The sequence below is a fragment of the Mustela nivalis genome (assembly GCF_964662115.1).
Source record: "Mustela nivalis genome assembly, chromosome: 17".
Classification (NCBI taxonomy): domain Eukaryota; kingdom Metazoa; phylum Chordata; class Mammalia; order Carnivora; family Mustelidae; genus Mustela; species Mustela nivalis.
The window spans coordinates 1,036,590-1,042,589 of NC_139036.1; positions in this window are offsets into that span (position 1 = coordinate 1,036,590).

Below are 6,000 nucleotides of genomic sequence, written 5' to 3' on the forward strand. Positions count from 1 at the left end.
CATTTCTAACATCCATAAGAAAGCATGTACTGATGTAAAATGCCAGCAAATCAAATTATTTAAAAAAAAGAAAGAAAAGATATATCTGGATAAAGAGAAAAACAGAAAATCTAAGAATACATTGAATTATTAGAGCAAAGAGTGGAAGAAGAGAAAATAAATATGAAATAGAGATTTCCACTAAAAGAAAATAATTGAATAAGGCAGGAGATTTAGAAAATTATTATGACAGATTTGAGAAAAAAATAAAATAGGAATTTTTAGAAAATAGCAATGAATGAAAAGGTAAATTGTTCCTACCTCTATAATATTAGCTGTTTGTTGTTGTTGTTGTTGTTGTTAATTTACCTATTTAAGCTAATAAACAAAGAAAGGATTTAGGGATAAGGTTTCATTTAGGGATAAGGTTTCTCTCTGTATATATATATATATTTTTTTTCCATTTAGGGATAAGGTTTCTATATATATATATTTTTTTTAATTGTTAGAAAATGTGTCACAGGAAGTGTTTAAGATACATATGCAACGTGTAACGAACTACATTGTTTGAACGTCTAATTTGTAAATGCTGTTAGAGGAAACTTGGTGGAAATGTCCTTATGTGGTTGTGTTTCTGGAACTAAGTATATTTATTAATAAGGAATAGTTTAAAATTATGAAATGACCAGGAGTGGACAATTTTCCTAATCCTATTAGCTCTTTGCAGCTCTTTTATTAGCCCCCTTTAGGAATATCAGCTTTATTTATCTAATTACATTTTATATTAATGTGCTTTTGACTTTTGGCCTTTTTCTTCCTTCTGTTCTTTTTTTTTTTCCCCTAAATTACATGTTTCTGTTTAGCAGCTACTATCAATTCTTTGATATGAATTCTCAACATCAATTTACTAACTCCAGAGATGAGCAGCATCAATATTTAGAAGCTAAGAATACAAAGCCTTGGGCATCTGGATGGCTCAGTCAGTTAAGCATCTGCCTTCAACTCAGGTGGTGATCCCAGGGTCCTGGGATGGAACCCCAGGTTGAACTTTCTGCTCAACTGGGAGCCTGCTTCTCCCTCTCCCTCTGCCTGCAGCTCCCTTTGCTTGTGTTCTCCCTCTCTTTGTCAACTAAATAAAATAAAATAAAGTAAACAACCATTTATTTATTTATTAAAATGTAATTATTACACAATACATAATGTATATCATAATTACAATAACGATTAAATAATTTATTAAATATTTATATAAAATATATCAATTTAATTAAGTAAATATTTTTAGAATTTAAAATATTTCAAATTTAGATCATTAAATATTAAATCATTAATTTAATAAATAAATATCTAAAAGTAATTAAATAAAATAATGTATTTATTAAAATGAATAAAATAATGTTAAGTCATTATCTGAGCACGTATTTTTAAATAGTCTAATTAAAAAAAACCATCTAATAAAGTCTAAATACATTGTTTTCAGATATTTATACAAGTAAACCCAGACACTCAACCCACAGACAGTTTCAAAACATTTGTTTTTATCTACTACTCAAAATACGATTGTAATGTATTTATTTATAACTTGGACATAGCAAGGAAACTTGGAGGAAAAGGAGACATTTGCTTTTAATATTTGAAAACTATTTTGTTGATTTAAAAAAAATAAAAACCTTAACACAGGAACATTTCTTCTTAAAATAACACTGTGAAGTTTCTGAGTCGCATTCTATTAAAAATGCTGATAAAATGGCCTCAGTTACTCATTTAAATTATCAGCTGAATGGGTAACAAATGAAGTAGAGAGCTTTTTAATTGTTTATGAATGTATTGCTTGTGGATGGAGTGCCACATAGAGTTACCTCTCTTTTTGGCTTTGTTTTGTGAGCAGCAGTGGAGTCCATGAATGCGATTAAACATAAGGACATTCACAGAAATTCTTAATGACCTTCTGGGGAAGGGCAGTAAGTGCAAGGAAAAACTGCAGCAAGACAAATTTCAAGTAGTCATCGCTTAATTATAGAAGCTTTTAAGTTCAAGTAATATATCTTTTTTATGAGCCTATCATATTGTATTAATTACCACAAACTGCACTCTTGAATACTTATCTTTTCACATATTTCTTATTCTTAGTACTTAAAATTACCCTTATGATTGATAAGCAAATGGATTTTACTGACAATGCATTTATTTACATAAATAAATAATGCTATTTATATATATATAAACAATTGAATATGTGTATGTGTTCAATGAAATTTTTTTTCAAATTAACATCTTAATTCTACCACATTGGTTACAAATAGATACAGACTTCAAAGATTCATCAAATATTTTATTCTCAAATTTATATCTCCTTTGTGAAGTAAATGAAACTGTATATATTAAATATAATCCTAACACATGTAACAGTTACTAGTGCATCCCAGGACATACATAGGTCAGATCCTACTCAAGGCATCACGGATAACTGGACTTAACTTTCTATCCTAGGGGTCTTCTATATATTTCTGTGGCTTTTATACTACAATCAGGAGGAAGAATTCTATTGCTAAAAGCTTCCAAATGACTATGTGAGTAGATTATTTGTAGACCAGTGATATAATATTATAGTTTAATATGTAAAGCACGATAAAATAAAATGCTATTGCCATATTTAATATGTTCAGTAAAGCATTCATTTAGTTATCAAGCATTCATTTTCTTTTTTTTAAGATTTTATTTATTTATTTGACAGACAGAGATCACAAGTAGACAGAGAGGCAGGCAGAGAGAAAGGAGGGGAAGCAGGGTCCCTGCTGAGCAGAGAGCCTGATGTGGGGCTCTATCCCAGGACTCTGGGATCATGACCTGAGCAGAAGGCAGAGGCTTTAACGCACTGAGCCACCCAAGAGCCCCAAGCATTCATTTTCTTTATACAGAAGAGATATAACAATATTATATAGTAGAAAATACAGTAAATAATCTAGAAACCTTGATCATTTTGTTTTGGCAATTTTAGAACATAAAATTAGCTAAAGCTCAAGTGCAAGTTATATTTGTATCCTAGGAGGAAAAGTTAATTAAAAGTTTGTTTATTACCATAGTTTAACACTTCAACAAAATGATAACGAGTTAAAAATTAATGAATATATGAAGTATACAATAAAAACAATAATCTTGAGTGTATGTAACTCACTGTAGGTATTGATAGGCTAGAAGTCAGAGAAAGTATCTATAGGGTTTGTTCAGTTCCATGCTCATCAGATTAATAGGCTTTCTCATATTGCTTCCTTCACCACATTAATTTGTCTAACGAAGTTTTCAAGAGTTAAAGACAGTGATAGGTTCATGGCTGGAGGGGAGGTACAGAATCTAAGATAGTTTAGCAGTGCTTATTATTTAAGAGAAAGACAGCATGGGAGGTGAGGGGTGGAAGGAAAGGGATAAGAAGAGAGAATCTTAAGCAACCTCCTTGCCCAGCAGAGCCTATAGGGGCTTCATCTCATCGCCCTGAGATAACAACCTGAGCTGAAATCAAGAGTCAGATGCTTATCTAATTGAGTCACCCAAGTGCACCATTTTTTTTCCTGTATCTTTATTTTCATCTCTTTCTGTAACTGAGTTTCCCTTCAAAATCAGGACTTGCATACACAACCTAAATAATTATTTTGGGATTTGATCACGTGGAAGAGGAGAGAATGAGAAGAGCTAAGTGGTCCAGGAGAAACATATATGAGTTCAGACTGAGTGGATTATGATTGTGGACAACTGAGCATCAATCCTAATGCACAGAATACATCTCAGAATTATTTTCCTGAAACAAGAAAGAATCTGTTTAACCCACTGGCTTCTGCATCCTATCCACAGTGGTTAAAATTCATCCCAGAAATAATTAATGTCCCTGACTTAACTATTACTGGGCATGAGAGAGGAGCTGAGTGGTCTTGGTCAGTGTCCCACCTAATGAAAGGCAGAGCAGATTCAGGCAAAAAAAAATTTAGTTCTTTCCAAATTAGATTTAATGGGATTCTATTTTTCATTTATGAATTCATTTTACATTTTATATTTTATCAATTTTTCTAAGCTTTGGCCAATATTAACTGCATTTTTGAATAGCTTTTATCTATTATTGTAAATCATTTTTCTGCTACATTTGTTTAGTCATAGTTATCCATTTCTTCTTCCAAGTTTTTCAGATATGTGATATCATTTTCCAAATAAATTATTTAAAATGTTTATTTTTTATACTAAACTTCTATGAAAAACATTGATATATGTATTATGGCATATTGTTCCCCTTTTAACTTATTTTTAAAAATGTGAATGTGCCTTGGTAAATTCATATTGTTTCTTTTTATGTTTATGTAGATTCTTCATAAATTTCCCAAGTTCATTGGCTTATGGTTTATATTTTTTAATAATTTTCCTACTGCCAATTAATAGATTTTTTTCCGTTACATTGTCTAAGTTGCTATTGCCATTATAAGTAAAAAGCATCTGGAAATCTATATCCCTGTCCAGTTTCCTCAAATCACTCATTATTTTCAGGATCTAGTTGGATTTTCTTACGGGTTCCAGGTGGACAAGCTTTTGAACGGTGCTAATTATTTCTGTTTCTGACTTCCTGCATTTACCAGCTTCAGGGATCATTTTTAACAATTATGATGAAATGAGGCATCATATTCTTATTCTCAACTTCATTAATAATGATATTAGTGTAACATGTCCTACAAGATAATAGATACATGTAAAATAATTTCATTGACCAAAAAAGTGGTGGAAAATGTAAATAAAACACAGTGGCAACCAACGAGTAATTTCAAGTTGAGCTATTTTTTCCCCCTTTATCTCCCTGTCTCTTTAATTTCCTGTAGCATATTCCTACAAAGTATTTTAAGGTGTTTTATATGCACATACATAGAGATCATTATGGAGTCTAAATTTAATAATTCCTTGTCAGTTTCAAATATTTTAAGTATTGTTCATTCCTATGTCAGTAGTCTATTAACTTTTTCTCCACACTGTACTTAATTGCAAGGAAATATTTAATTTTAATATAAATTAATTAATCAAGTTAATAAATATTTTTACCTTATGGATTTATCTTTGATGCTTATTTTTTAATTTTTTTAACTTTTAAAATTTTATTTATTGAGAGAGAGAGAGAAGAACAAGCACAAGCAAGGGAAGCTGCAGAGGGAGAGGGAAAAGAAGAAGTAGGTTCCCCACCAAGCAGGGAGTCAAGCTCAGTCTCAGGGCCTTGGGATCATGATTTGAGGTGAAGGCAGAGGTTTAGCTGACTGAGCCAATGGTCTAAAGATAATAATCTTTGATATTTAAGGAAATACTTTATCATCTCTAATTGATCCCCTATGTCACAAATATAGTTTTCTCTATGGTGATATTAATTTTGTCTTAAAATTAGACTCTTTTTCTAGAAGCATATTTTTTTAATTTTTTATTTTTTATAAACATATATTTTTATCCCCAGGGGTACAGGTCTGTGAATCGCCAGGTTTACACACTTCACAGCACTCACTAAAGCACATACCCACCCCAATGTCCATAACCCCACCGCCCTTCCCCCAACCCCCCTCCCCCCAGCAACCCTCAGTTTGTTTTGTGAGATTAAGAGTCACTTATGGTTTGTCTCCCTCCCAATCCCATCTTGTTTCATTTATTCTTCTCCTACCCACTTAAGCCCCCATGTTGCATCACCACTTCCTCATATCAGGGAGATCATATGATAGTTGTCTTTCTCTGCTTGACTTATTTCGCTAAGCATGATACGCTCTAGTTCCATCCATATTGTCACAAATGGCAAGATTTCATTACTTTTGATGGCTGCATAGTATTCCATTGTGTATATATACCACATCTTTTTTTTCTTAAGATTTTATTTATTTATTTGACAGAGAGAAATCACAAGTAGTTGGAGACGCAGGCAGAGAGAGAGAGAGAGGGAAGCAGGTTCCCCGCTGAGCAGAGAGCCTGATGCGAGACTCGATCCCAGGACCCTGAGATCATGACTTGAGCCAAAGG